Source organism: Miscanthus floridulus, chromosome 3 (assembly GCF_019320115.1).
Source record: "Miscanthus floridulus cultivar M001 chromosome 3, ASM1932011v1, whole genome shotgun sequence".
In the NCBI taxonomy this organism is placed as follows: Eukaryota; Viridiplantae; Streptophyta; class Magnoliopsida; order Poales; family Poaceae; genus Miscanthus; species Miscanthus floridulus.
In genome coordinates this window covers 25,446,337-25,461,242 of record NC_089582.1, presented here as the reverse complement: position 1 = coordinate 25,461,242, position 14,906 = coordinate 25,446,337, and positions in this window count along the sequence as shown.

Genomic DNA, 14,906 nt, shown 5'->3' with positions numbered 1-14,906 from the left:
CTATGTTCTCTTCCTCGACGCCATGGGTGACAGTGCGTGCTGGATGTGGGTCCACTACCTCAGTGACTGGGACCAGGCGGGTCACTACAGTTGGGGCTCTGTAGTCTTGTGTTTTCTATACCGGCAGTTATGCGAGGGGTGTCATCGGTCTTCGTCCAACCCATCACTTGGTGGATGCGTGTACATGTTATAGCTGTGGATGTGGGCTCATCTTCCAGTTGGCCGTCCAGAGGTTCTGGCTCATAGTGAGTGGTTCTAAGGTCAGCCTCCAAGTTAGCAGCCGACGTGGGCATACCTTTGGGACCAGGTCAGGATTCCATACGCGAGGTTAGACCAGACGTACATTGAGTTCACGAACGAGCTAGACACGCTGACGACGTCTAGTGTAAGTAAATTTTATTTTCCATGCTGGTTTGAAAAGGATCAGTATACCATCTAACATCTTGTTTGGATATGTTGTAGGTAGAGTGGGAGCCGTACGGTGGAGAGGGTGCACTTCCTTTTCAGTTGAGCAACGTTTGTGGGTTCGACGACGACTTCTATAGGATGAGGTGCCCTCTAATCTGCTTCTATGCTGTCGAGTTTCACCTACCAGATAGGGTTGCATGCCAATTTGGAGTGAGATAGCTTTGGCCTACGGCTCTGTTCTCGACTGGCGTTGACTTACACAAGTAAGTGTTTTGATATTTCAAATGTCTCGTGATGGTCCATTTCTATTAATATGGTGACATGTACATGAATTCAAGTATCGATGACATACGTGTAGGTTGGATCATCAGAAGAACAAGAAGATTTTTGACTGGGAGAGGCACCACCAGTCCTTCATTGAGCAATGGGAGGAGATGCACGACAATGTGGATGACAACAACGAGTCACACACTTTGAGTTTTGTACAACAGAGGCTAAAATATTCTTTCAAACATATCATTAATACGTTAGATTCTTTCAGTTAACATAGTTTTGTACAACAGAGGCTGTCACATCGTCTATGCCGTGTGGCTGGTGAAAGCTCTAGTTTGGTTTTAGTTAATTGATGAAACCCTAAGTGCTAACCTAGTTTATCAAAGTGATTAAGCAATGGCAAAGATCATGATGATGGTGATGGCATGGTGATGATCAAATGCTTAACTTGAAAAAGAAGAAAGAGAAAAACCAAAGGCTCAAGGCAAAGGTAAAAATTGTAGGAGCCATTTTGTTTTAGTGATCGAGACACTTAGCGAGTGTGATCACATTTAGGATCGATAGCCGCACTATTAAGAGGGGTGAAACTCGTATCGAAATGTGGTTATCAAAGTGCCACTAGATGCTCTAACTCATTGCATATGCATTTAGGATTGAGTGGCGTGGCAAGTTGAGTGGCTAATCCTTTGAAAAATGATTGTGAAAATACTAACACACATACACATGGTGGTGTACACTTGGTGGTGTTGGCACATTTGCAAAGGAGAAGAAGTTGGAGTTGATGTGGATCAACTCAGCGATGAAATGGAGGCGAGAAGGGTTAGGAACTCCACTGGCGAAGTGTCCGCCCATAGAGGGCAGATAGTCCGACAGTGCCACTGGCGCCCTATACAAAAAAAGACAAGGTCTCTTAGAGTGGACCGGACGCTGGTCACGTGGTGACCGAACACTGGGGTCCTGCGTCCGATCAGTGACAGTAGAAAGCACACTGTCTCTATCTTGTGATCGAACGCTGGAGTGTAAACTGACCGGACGCTCATGTTTGAGTCCGGTCAGTGCTGACGTACGCTGACGTGAGGCGCATAGAGGAAACATTGAGTGACCAAACGCAGGGTGTGTCCGGTCGAGCATGATCAGACGCGTCCGGTCGTGAGATGTCACATTTGGAACCTTACTGGAAATGACCGAACGCTGAGATCCAGCGTCCGGTCACTTTCTAACTAACGCGTTCGGTCATCACTTGACCATTGAAATTAGGTGATCGACGTTTGAAGCCGATGACATATGGTGCACATCGCACGACCGGACACTGAGGTCCAGCATCTGGTCAATATGACCAGAGCGTCCGGTCGGCCCGTGTTCAGTGCAGTGAGGAGCCCAACGGCTCTATTTCATGGGGGCTTCTATTTAAGCCCCATGGCCAGCTCAAGCTCACTCTCTTGGCCATTTTCATTGACATAGCAACCTTGTGAGCTTAGCCAAAGTCCTCCCACTTATCTACATCATTGATTCATCATCATTGTGAGGTTGGGAGAGAATCCAAGTGCATTGCTTGAGTGATTGCATCTAGAGGCACTTGGTATTCGTGTTTTGCTGCGGATTTCGCTTGTTGCTCTTGGTGGTTGCCACCACCTAGATGGCTTGGTGCAGCGGTGGAGGATTGGCACGAGTTGGTGATTGTTTGTGGCCATCTCCGGTGATTGTGAGGGGATTTGTACCTTTCCCGATGGAGCACCAAAAGGTAACTCTAGTGGATTGCTCGTATCATTGAGTTACCTCACTTGTGGGTAGGTTCTTGCGGTGTCCAATCATGTGGACGAGGTTTGTGCAACACCTCTTAGCCATCAAACCACCAAGTGTTGGTCGACACAATGGGGACGTAGCGTGTTGGCAAGCACGTGAACCTCGGAAAAAAATCGGTTGTCTCTTGCCATTTGGCATTCTCTCAGTGATTGATTTCATCTTCATCTTATGATTGGTTCATCCCTCTACACGGCGGTATAATCACCCTACTCACTCTTTTATATTCTTGTAAACTAGTTGTGCAAGCTCTTTAGTGTAATTAGAATTGAGAGCTTGATTTGTTATTTAAGTTCATCTAGTGGAGCTCTTTAGTGTAGTAAGATTGAGAGCTCTTAGTGAGTAGTTCCATAGCAAGTTGTATGTCTAGTAATCATTACAACTAGAATTATTGGATAGGTGGCTTGCAACCCTCATAGAGCTAGAGCAAGTTTGTATTTCGCTATTTGTCTTACTAACCAAATTGCTCTAGTTGATTTGTAGAACTTTAAATAGGCTATTCACCCCCTCTAGCCATATTAGGACCTTTCAAGTGGTATCAGAGCCATGGTCACCGTTTGATTAAAGGCTTAACAACCTTGGTGTCAAATTATGGCTCAAGTTGTGTTCAACCATGTGGGGGGCAAACCACCATTCTTTGATGGCACATACTATGATTATTGGAAGAGAAAGATGAGGATATATCTTGGTTCAATCAATGATCAAGTATGGGAAGTGACCGAGAATGACTATGCTATCATTGATCCCGATGATCCCACCAACCAAGATAAGATCAACAAGCAATGCAATACAATGGCTCTCAACACCATATACAATGCCATTGATTCCAAGGTGTTTAAGCAAATCAAGGATTGTGAAAGAGCAAATGAGGTGTGGAAGAGATTGGAGGAAACATATGAGGGCACACCGGCGGTGAAGAGTGCCAAGTTGTATATCCTTAAGGATAAATTGACAAGCTTCAAGATGAAGGAAGATAAGAACATTCCGGAGATGTTCCATCATTTGCAAGTGATTGTCAATGATTTAAAGGCATTGGGAGAGACTATCAAGGATGATGATGTCTCTTATTGGTTCTTAATGTGTCTACCTCCAAGATTTGAGATGTTGAGATTGCTCATCATAAGAGGAGGATTGAAGGAGATTACCCCCAACTAAGTACTAGGTGATGTCATGACCCAAGAGACATATCGTGTGGAAAGGGAGGGGGATGATAAGGATGACAAGAAGGAAGAAGAAGACAAGAAGATGAAGAGTATAGAATTCAAGGCTAGCTCATCATCATCTAAGAATAAGGGCAAGTCTAAGAAAGAATCAAGTGATGATGATGAAGTTGTGGCCCTCTTTATCCGTAAGATAGGAAAATTCATGAAGAAGAAGGGCTATGGTGCAAGAAAGAGAATAGATCACACCAAAAGCAAAGAATATATGAGAAGATGCTACAATTGTAAGAGCTCCGATCATGTTGTAGCAAATTGTCCCTACAATAGTGATAATGATGAGGATGAGAAGAAGAAGCTCAAAAAGGATAAGAAAGAAAAGGAGAAGGAGAAGAGAATAACCTTCCAAAAGAAGAAGAAAGGTGGAGGCTATGTGGTCACATGGGTTAGTGATGGCTCTTTGGATAGTGATAGCTCTAGTGATGATGACAAGAAATCTATCAAGAGAGCACTAGCAAGCATCGCCATCAACGACAAGCTCTCCATCTTCGACACTCCATCGACATGCCTCATGGTAAAACCTATCAAGGTAAAATATGATGTGAGTGATGATGATGAATGTGAAAGTGATACTTGTAGGAATGATGATAATGATGATGATGAGGATGAGGAGTACACCAAGGAAGAACTCTTGGACATGTGTGAGCAAATGCACGCTTGCAATGAGATGAAAATAAAGGAGTGCAAAGAATTACACAAGAAGGTAAAATTTCTTGAGCAATCCTTTGATGAGCTCAATGCCACTCATGAGAGGCTAATGGAAGCCCATGAGAAGCTTGGCAAAGCTCACTATAAACTTAAAAAGGCTCACTCCTCTCTCATTGAGCAAGTTAAAGTGGAGGAAGCCAAGAAGGAGCAAGTGATCGTATCATGTGATGTGGGACTAACTTATGATCTTATTGATGAATCTTTTTATAAGCCCATTGTAGTTGCTCCCACTAACTCTTCTTGTAGCACTACCACTTCCACTTCACCTTTGAGTGATGGTCTCTCTTGTGATGCCTCGCTAATGGTGGAAAATGAGACCCTCAAGAAGGAGGTGAATGAGCTCACTCGTGCCCTAAGCAATGCCTATGGTGGAGATGCCCGCTTGCTAAAGTGCTTAGGTAGCCAAAGATTTTCTCTCAACAAAGAGGGATTAGGCTATACCCCCAAGAAAGGCAAGGCGGCCTTTGTCACTCCCAAAGTTAACTTTGTGAAGGGCAATGGTCGGTTTTGCAATAGATGCAAGCAAGTTGGGCATGTAGAGCAATATTGCAAGATTAACAAGAACAAACTACCTATTGTATCCTCAATTAAATTTGATTCTTGTTACATACTTGTTAAGGGTGCCAATGGTGTAAAGGCTAAGTTCATTGGTACACTAATTGTGGGACCAAAGAAGAAGGCCATTTGGGTACCAAAGACCTTGGTAACTAACCTTCAAGGACCCAAGCAAGTTTGGGTACCTAAAAAGAATTGATCTTCTTTTGTAGGTCAATTATAAAGCCAGAGGAAGGCATTGGGTGCTTGATAGTGGGTGCACACAACACATGACCGGTGATCCAAGAATGTTCAATTCAATCAATGAAAACAAGAGCAATGGGATTGATAGTATCATATTTGGTGACAATGGCAAAGGCAAGGTCAAAGGGCTTGGTAAGATTGCAATAACCAATGACTTGAGCATTTTCATTGTGCTACTAGTAGAGAGCTTGAACTTCAACCTTTTATCGGTAGCTCAATTGTGTGATCTTGGTTTCAAGTGCATATTTGGTGTGGATGATGTAAAAATTATAAGTGTAGATGGCTCTAACTTGATATTCAAAGGATTTAGATATAAAAATCTATACTTAGTTGATTTCAATGCTAGAGAAGCTCAATTGACAATATGTTTGATCACTAAGTCTAGCATGGGTTGGTTATGGCATAGAAGGCTTGGTCATGTTGGAATGAAACAATTGAACAAGTTGATCAAGCATGACTTAGTTAGCGGCTTAAAAGATGTCACATTTGAAAAGGATAAGCTATGTAGTGCATGTCAAGCCGGAAAGCAAGTTGGTAACACACATCCTAAGTAGAGCATAATGAGCACATCTAAGGCATTTGAGTTAATGCACATGGACTTATTTGGACCAACCACATACACTAGCATTGGTGGAAACAAATATGGATTTGTGATTGTGGATGATTTCACTAGATACACATGGATGTTCTTTCTTGTTGACAAGAGTGATGTATTTGCAACATTCAAATCATTTGTCAAGAGCATTCACAATGAGTTTGAAACAACTATCAAGAAAGTTAGAAGTGACAATGGTAGTGAATTCAAGAACACTAGAATTGATGAGTTGTGTGATGAATTTAGAATTAGACATCAATTCTCGGCCAAGTACACTCCTCAATCAAATGACTTAGTTAAAAGGAAGAATAGAACTTTGATTGACATGGCAAGATCAATGTTGAGTGAGTACAATGTGAGTCATTCATTTTGGGCCGAAGCAATCAACATGGCTTGCTATCATAGCATCCGACTCTATTGTCACCCCATGATGGAGAAGACACCTTATGAGCTTTTGAATGGAAGAAAGCCCAACATAGCATACTTTTGGGTTTTTGGTTGTAAATGCTACATATTTAAGAAAGGCACTAGATTGAGCAAGTTTGAAAAGAAATGTGATGAAGTTTTCTTGCTTGGTTACTCCACTACTAGCAAGGCTTATAGAGTTTGGAATTTGGCTAGTGGTACTCTTGAGGAGGTTCATGATGTGGAGTTTGATGAAACAAATGGTTCCCAAGAGGAAGATGTGAATCTAGATGATGCAAGAGGCACTCAATTGGTCAATGCAATGAAGAATATGGACATTGGTGATATAAGGCCTAGAGAGGTGATTGATGTTGAAGATGACAAGAATCAAGTGCTCTCTAACTCAAATATGCAAGCTAGTGGTTCTGATGATCAAGTTCAAGCAAAAACTAGTGATGACAAAGTGCAAGATCAACAACAAGTGGCTAGTTCATCATCTCAACCAAGTGATCTATCAAATGCAAGCAATCAAGTGCAAGTGCTTTAACCAACCAATGTTGCAAGAGATCATCCCTTGGACACTATCATTGGTGATATTTTAAGAGGTGTACAAACTAGATCAAGATTAGCTTTATTTTGTGAGCATTTCTTATTTGTGTCATCCATTGAACCTAACAAGATAGATGAAGCTTTGAAGGATGTTGATTGGGTCAATGCTATGCATAAAGAGCTAAACAACTTTACAAGAAACCAAGTATGGGAGTTAGTTGAGAGGCCTAAGGATCATAATATGATTGGAACCAAGTGGGTCTTTCGGAACAAGCAAGATCAAGATGGGATAGTAATAAGGAACAAAGCAAGATTAGTGGCTCAAGGTTACACTCAAGTTGAAGGTCTTGACTTTGGAGAAACATATACTCCGGTTGCAAGATTGGAAGCAATTAGGATCTTGTTAGCCTATGCTTGTGCCCACAACATCAAGTTGTACCAAATGGATGTGAAGAGTGCATTTCTCAATGGGTACATCAATGAGCTTGTGTATGTTGAGCAACCTCCTGGTTTTGAAGATGAGAAGAAACCCAACCATGTTTACAAGTTGAGAAAGGCTTTGTATGGATTAAAACAAGCACCTAGAGCATGGTATGAGAGATTGAGAGATTTCCTACTCTCTAAGGGATTCAAGATGGGAAAGGTTGACACCACTCTCTTCACCAAGAAGCTTGGAAATGACTTGTTTGTAATGCAAATCTATGTTGATAATATCATTTTTGGGTCAACAAATAAATATTTTTGTGAGGAGTTTGGCAAGATGATGGCAAGTGAGTTTGAGATGTCCATGATTGGAGAGCTTAGCTACTTCCTTGGTCTTCAAATCAAGCAAATGAAGAATGGCACATTTGTGAGTCAATGCAAGTATATCAAGGACATGCTCAAGAAGTTTGGAATGGATGATAGTAAAGCTATCAGTACACCAATGGGGACAAGTGGAAGCTTGGATAGTGATGCTAGTCGCAACATGGTGGATCAAAAGATGTATCGGTCTATGATTGGAAGCCTACTATATGTGACCGCATCAAAGCCGGATGTGATGTTTAGTGTATGCATGTGTGCTAGATTCTAAGCCTCACCAAGAGAAAGTCATTCGAAAACAACAAAGAGAATATTAAGGTACTTGAAGCATACACAAAATATTGGATTGTGGTATCCCAAAGAAGCAAGATTTGAGTTGATTGGATATTCGGACTCTGATTAAGTGGGATGCAAAGTTGAGAGAAAGAGCACATCGGGCACATGTCAACTATTGGGAAGATCACTTGTGTCTTGGTCATCAAAGAAGCAAAATAGTGTAGCACTTTCAATCGCCGAAGCGGAGTACATTTCGGCCGGTAGTTGTTGTGCTCAATTACTTTGGATGAAGGCTACTTTGAGTGACTTTGGAATTAAATTCAAGCAAGTGCCATTGCTATGTGATAATGAGAGTGCCGTAAAGCTCACCAATAACCCGGTTCAACATTCAAGAACGAAGCATATTGATGTCCGCCATCATTTCATAAGAGATCACCAACAAAAAGGGGACATTTGCATTGAGAGTGTGGGCACCGATGATCAACTTGCCGATATCTTCACCAAGCCACTTGATGAGAAGAGATTTTGCAAGCTCAGGAATGAATTGAACATACTTGACTTCTCCAATATGTGTTGATGCACCCCCAATTTATATGACATGCCTCTCCTTCGAGTAATCCAAGGTAAAAGTTGATTGGCATGGCATACATCCTTGCTAAGGACATGATTAGTGCATCTAGACATATTTCACATTTGAATAGGCTCATTCATAAAAATCAAAGGAATTTGATGCTTGTATGGTACCACTATTGCTTGTATGTTTGAAACGATCTAGTGGTATCATATGACATGTTTGTGGGCTTGTAAACCTAGTGTTTGATCTATAAAATGAGCTATAAGTGTTTAACTCAACATGGTACAAGATAACCCTTATTTGGAGGTGTGAAGAAGCTTGTCCTTGGATCAAACCGAGTTAAATAACTTTTGCAAGTAATCTAGATTGAACCAATTTGGGAAAATGGTCCTCACTTCACATGGTTTCACTCCAATCTATCTAAAATTTGAGCCCTCTTTTTGTGCTAATTGTTGACAAAGGGGGAGATAAATGCACAAAGATAGTAAGATAGATAGGGGGAGCAAACAAATGAAATGACATTGTAAGGGGATCAATCAAAATTGCACACAATGTTGAAATGAAAAACTAGCATGCATAGGCTAAAGTAACTAGACCTATGTTCATTCTATGGAAACTAGACCATTGCTTGTAATATTGATCTCATGGGGTATTATAGTTTTTGTGTATGTCTAGTTACTAATGGTGCTAAGGATGGTATATTGGTGCACTCCGATTGGTATCATGCTTCAAAGGTCCATCTCTTATACCTTAGCATCATTTGGTAGAAATTGACTCATATATTTCCTATCTAAGCATATGTGCAAGCTACAATCCAAACTCTTAGCACATATGTAGGGGGAGCAATTACTACCATTTTAAGTTCATGAAACTTGTCCATATTCTTCGACACATGGTAAATATGCTTGGGCAAGCAACGTGGATTCAATTAAATCTCAATTCATATCTTTGTGTAAGGGTTGTCATCAATTACCAAAAAGGGGAGATTGAAAGCTCTAGTTTGGTTTTGGTTAATTGATGAAACCATAAGTGCTAACCTAGTTTATCAAAATGATTATGAGATAGGTAGCACTACTCCAAGTGATGAAGCAATGGCGAAGATCATGACGATGGTGATGGCATGGTGATGATCAAATGCTTAACTTGAAAAAGAAGAAAGAGACAAACAAAAGGCTCAAGGAAAATGTAAAAATTGTAGGAGCCATTTTATTTTAGTGATCGAGACACTTAGCGAGTGTGATCACATTTAGGATCGATAGCCGTACTATTAAGAGGGGTGAAACTTGTATCAAAATGCGGTTATCAAAGTGCCACTAGATGCTCTAACTCATTGCATATGCATTTAGGATTGAGTGGCGTGGCAAGTTGAGTGGCTAATCCTTTGAAAAATGATTGTGAAAATGCTAACACACATACACATGGTGGTGTACACTTGGTGGTGTTGGCACATTTGCAAAGGAGAAGAAGTTGGAGTTGATGTGGATCAACTCGGCGATGAAACGGAGGCGAGAAGGGATAGGAACTCCACCGGCGGTGTGTCCGCCCATAGAGGGTGGGCAGTCCGACAGTGCCACCAGCACCCTATACAAAAAAAGATAGGGTCTCTCAGAGTGGACCGGATGCTGGTCACGTGGTGATCGGACGCTGGGGTCCTGCGTCCGGTCAGTGACAGTAGAAAGCACACTGTCTCTGTCTTGTGACCGAACGCTTGAGTGTAAACTGACCGGACGCTCATGTCTGAGTCCGGTCAGTGCTGACGTACGCTGACGTGAGGCGCACAGAGAAAACGTTGAGTGACCAGATGCAGGGTGTGTCCGGTCGAGCATGACCGAACACGTCTGGTCATGAAATGTCACGTTTGGAACCTTACTGGAAACGACCGGATGCTGAGATCCAGCGTCCGGTCACTTTCTAACTGACACGTTCGATCATCACTTGACCGTTGAAATCAGGCGATCGGTGTTTGAAGCCGATGACACGTGGCGCACATCGCACGACCGAACGCTGAGGTCCAGCGTCCGGTCAATATGACCAGAGCGTCCGGTCGGCCTGTGTTCAGTGTAGTGAGGAGCCCAACGACTCTATTTCATGGGGGCTTCTATTTAAGCCCCATGGCTGGCTCAAGCTCACTCTCTTGGCCATTTGCATTGACATAGCAACCTTGTGAGCTTAGCCAAAGTCCTCCCACTTATCTACATCATTGATTCATCATCATTGTGAGATTGGGAGAGAATCCAAGTGCATTGCTTGAGTGATTGCATCTAGAGGCACTTGGTATTCATGTTTTGCTGTGGATTTCGCTTGTTGCTCTTGGTGGTTGCCACCACCTAGACGGCTTGGTGCAGTGGTGGAAAATTGGCATGAGTTGGTGATTGTTCGTGGCCATCTCCGGTGATTGTGAGGGGATTTGTACCTCTCCCGGCGGTGCGCCTAAAGGTAACTCTAGTGGATTGCTCGTGTCATTGAGTTACCTCACTTGTGGGTTGGTTCTTGCGGTATCCAACCATGTGGACGAGGTTTGTGCAACACATCTTAGCCGCAGAACCACCAAGTGTTAGTCGACACAACGGGGACGTAGCGTGTTGGCAAGCACATGAACCTCGGGAGAAAATCGGTTGTCTCTTGCCATTTGGCATTCTCTCGGTGATTGATTTCATCTTCATCTTGTTATTGGTTCATCCCTCTACACGGCGGTATAATCACCCTACTCACTCTTTTATATTCTTGCAAACTAGTTGTGGTAAGCTCTTTAGTGTAATTAGAATTGAGAGCTTGATTTGTTATTTAAGTTCATCTAGTGGAGCACTTTAGTGTAGTAATATTGAGAGCTCTTAGTGAGTAGTTCTATAGCAAGTTGTGTGTCTAGTAATCATTACAACTAGAATTGTTGGATAAGTGACTTGCAACCCTCGTAGAGCTAGAGCAAGTTTGCATTTCGCTATTTGTCTTACTAACCAAATTGCTCTAGTTGATTTGTAGAACTTTAAATAGGCTATTCACCGCCCCCTCTAGCCATATTAGGACCTTTCAGCTGGTCATTGTGGTTGTAGGATAGACACGACGCAAGACGTGTACATTACTTCTGTAGGTAGAGGAGGCTATGGTTCCTCTAGCCAAGCAGCTACAGGGGACGAGGACGAGGAAGACGACGATGACGACGACGTGGACAAAAGGCACGAGGAGCTTGGCCCTTCTCAGCTCCATGACGCTCCCTCGACTCATCCTACACTGCCTCTAGGCACTAGGCGACACCGTCCGCGTGACCCTTACACTCTAGGTACGATCATTCTCAGTCACAAGGGTAAGGACAAGAGTAGGAGGCTGCGAGGGATGTGGTAGTTGTTAGTATGCACTATTATGGATTTTGTATTTACTTTTATGTAACTATTCGGGACTGTATGTACATTGTCGACTATTTGGACTGTGCAGAACATATTATGTTGGTTGTGGTTGCATTTTGCTCCTTGGATGATTAAATGTTTGGAATATATAATGGTGTCTCTGTTTGTAACTGTGGATGCTCCTAAAACAAGGGAAACTCTTGCGAATTTTTTCCGTGAATCATTAATCATACTACACTGCTAAAAAGGCACAAATGTAGTACATAGATTAACTATAAATTTATTAGAACGTGTATAATCCAAACGTATCGTACATACGCTTTGTAGATGAATCTAGGATTAACTATAAATCTATGCTTTTCAGACAATAAAAATAGACTTTTCAGATACAAAGACAGCAGCGATTTAGCACATCACTGACATAGTACTAGCAAGCAAGAAAGCACAACTCCACTCTATCTCCACCATCCATCTTATGACTATTTGATCCAAGGGCTAAGGTGAAGAGGCACACAGATCGCTGACATGGCACATTGAGAGGCCTCAATTCCGTCTCTCAACATATAAATAACCACTCACTCCCTCTCATTCACACACACAATAAGGAAGAAGAATACTCCTCAGCATTTTCTTTCATTGCAGTACCAATGTCTGGAGGGTCGTCCAGAGGGAGAGGAAAGGGGAAGGGAACTACCATTAGGTGGGAGGGTCCTCTTGGTCCTGATTTCTTTGAGGAAGCTCTTTATGAGAGGTTCCCAGTTGAGAGCAAAAGTGATTTCACCAAAGAGGCACCACTAAGAGGATACGATGAAAGAAAAGAAGAGTGGCCAAAATGCATGCATGGTGAGGATTGCCTAGTGCAGATGTTCACCGAGGGAATAGATGGAGGTCGTCGTTTCTTCAAATGCCCATGAGCATGGATAATTGCTATTACTATTTGTTTCTTCAATATGTTTCTCTTCTATATAACTTACACGACATACTTATTGTAGTCTTCCTTGGCCAAAGAAAACTATGGGTTCAGTAGGTGGGTCGATCCACGACCTATTTATCCACATGCAGAGTACATCTACTACCTATAGGACCGTATCTTTGATCTAGAAAGGGAAGTTAGTAGCGGTTATAAGGACGACAGACAGGACGGCAACAATAATGGTGCCGATTCACAAGAGGCACTCTGCAATAATCCATATTGCACCTGCCCTAACCACAAGAACAAGGGGCCTCCCCCGTCACCCCCGCCACCACCACCAACAACAACGGGAGGCTACTATGGAGAAGGTGCAACACAATTTGCTATGTGGACACACTACTAGGATGACTTTATATTTTTCACATGCCATATCTATGTGTTTGTTGTTTGGTTTAATTACCTAAGGCATGTTAGGTTTAGTCAAAGGAAACTCTGTACCTAGGTTCGGTACATGTTCTCACATGCTATTTCATGTGTTTCGTGTGTTGAATTATATAATATCGTACGTCGTTAGGTTTTATTTGCAGCATGTGTTCACATTTCAATACGTCCGTAACATTAAGTGGAATATTGAGATCATAAATAATGAAAACAACCACATAATAAAAAGTTCAATACTGTGCCACATTAAACAACATAATAATACTAGAAGTACGTGCCGATAGTATACATAGGGGCAAATGCACTTTCAAATCCTTAGTCTGAAATATACTGAGTAAACAACTCATCATCTGAGTATCAGTCCTCTACTACAACCCTGTTGCTGTGGCTAGGCTCACCTGTATTGCTCTAACCTACCTGTCGCTTGTAGTAAGCGGCCTCCGCTTCATCTGCGGCTGCTGCGGCCTGAGTGAAGAACGCGTCGTCATCCTCCTCCGCCTGTAAGCACGCCTCTGCTAGACCGATGAACTCGCTCAGTCTACCAGTGTCTTCCTCAGCCTCCTTCGCCTGCAAGCTAACCTCTGCTAGAGCGATGAGCTCACTCAATCTGCCAGTATCGTCCTCAGCCTCCTATGCCTACAAGCCCGCCTCTGCTAGAGCAATGAGCTCACTCAGTCTGCCAGTGTCGTCCTCATCCTCGTCCCCCTCATCAGACAACACAATCGGTGATTGAACGGTGCGACCAACTCGTGATCTATGCTCATCCAACTTCTTCTCCTCATACCTTGCATGAGCTAGCTCTATGGCATGTTCCTCGCTGCAACCAATCCCTTCATGTATGAAATGCAATCAGTTAGCAACGCAATTATATTACATTTAAAATCAGGCAACGAAAAAAATGCTTTCAAGCACTCACTAGCACATAATGCAACAACATGCTCGTTCAAGACCTGCATCTGTACTCTTGTCTCCTCCCTTGCCTCATTCCTTGCCCTCTCCTCCTCTAACATCATCTGTCTCTCCAATCCCCATTTGTTAAGCCCAACATCGATCGGGTTATAAATACCGCGTTGTCTAGCAAACTCACGCATCTTTTCTTTGTGATGTTTAACGAATAGGTTGACGTAGTCAGGTCCATATCCCCTCTTCCGTGCAATTACTTGCCTCTTCTTCAGTTCATCCAAGAACTTAGCTTGACCATCATAACATTCCCACCTATATTTCCTAGTGCTCTGTTCAAACGAAAAATTATATCATATATGTCTTAGCAAAAGAAACAAAATACGATTTCATGTTTACCATAAAAATAACCAACCTCATCATACTCAACCATATGGTCACAATAATGGCCTATTCTAAGCTCCGAAGGGACTAGGCCATAGATGGATTTAACACCACATTCGCACATGACAGGAGGTGCTTTGTAAATTACCATTTCTTTCTTCTTTTCCTTAACCTTTCGTGGTTCTTCCGGCCATTGGTTCTTAGGACCATACAACCACTCCTTAAAACGACACTTCTCCATTGAAAACACATAAATAAGTAGACATTAGTACATGAACACATATGGCTCAACATTTCAACACATACTTTGCACTTACTTCATGCTTGTTTGGACACACAAACTCCAACGTATTCTCAGGGTTTATCATAGCTCGATCTCTACAATCGCACAGAGAAGGTTCCTCGAGTCGTCTAACTATGGCTAGGTGCTTCTCCTTAGCCGTCATTGGCGGAGGGTTAGGGGGGTGGAACCCACCGCTTGAAGTGCTCATGTGGATGTCTCCCTCTAAACCAATCATCGAAA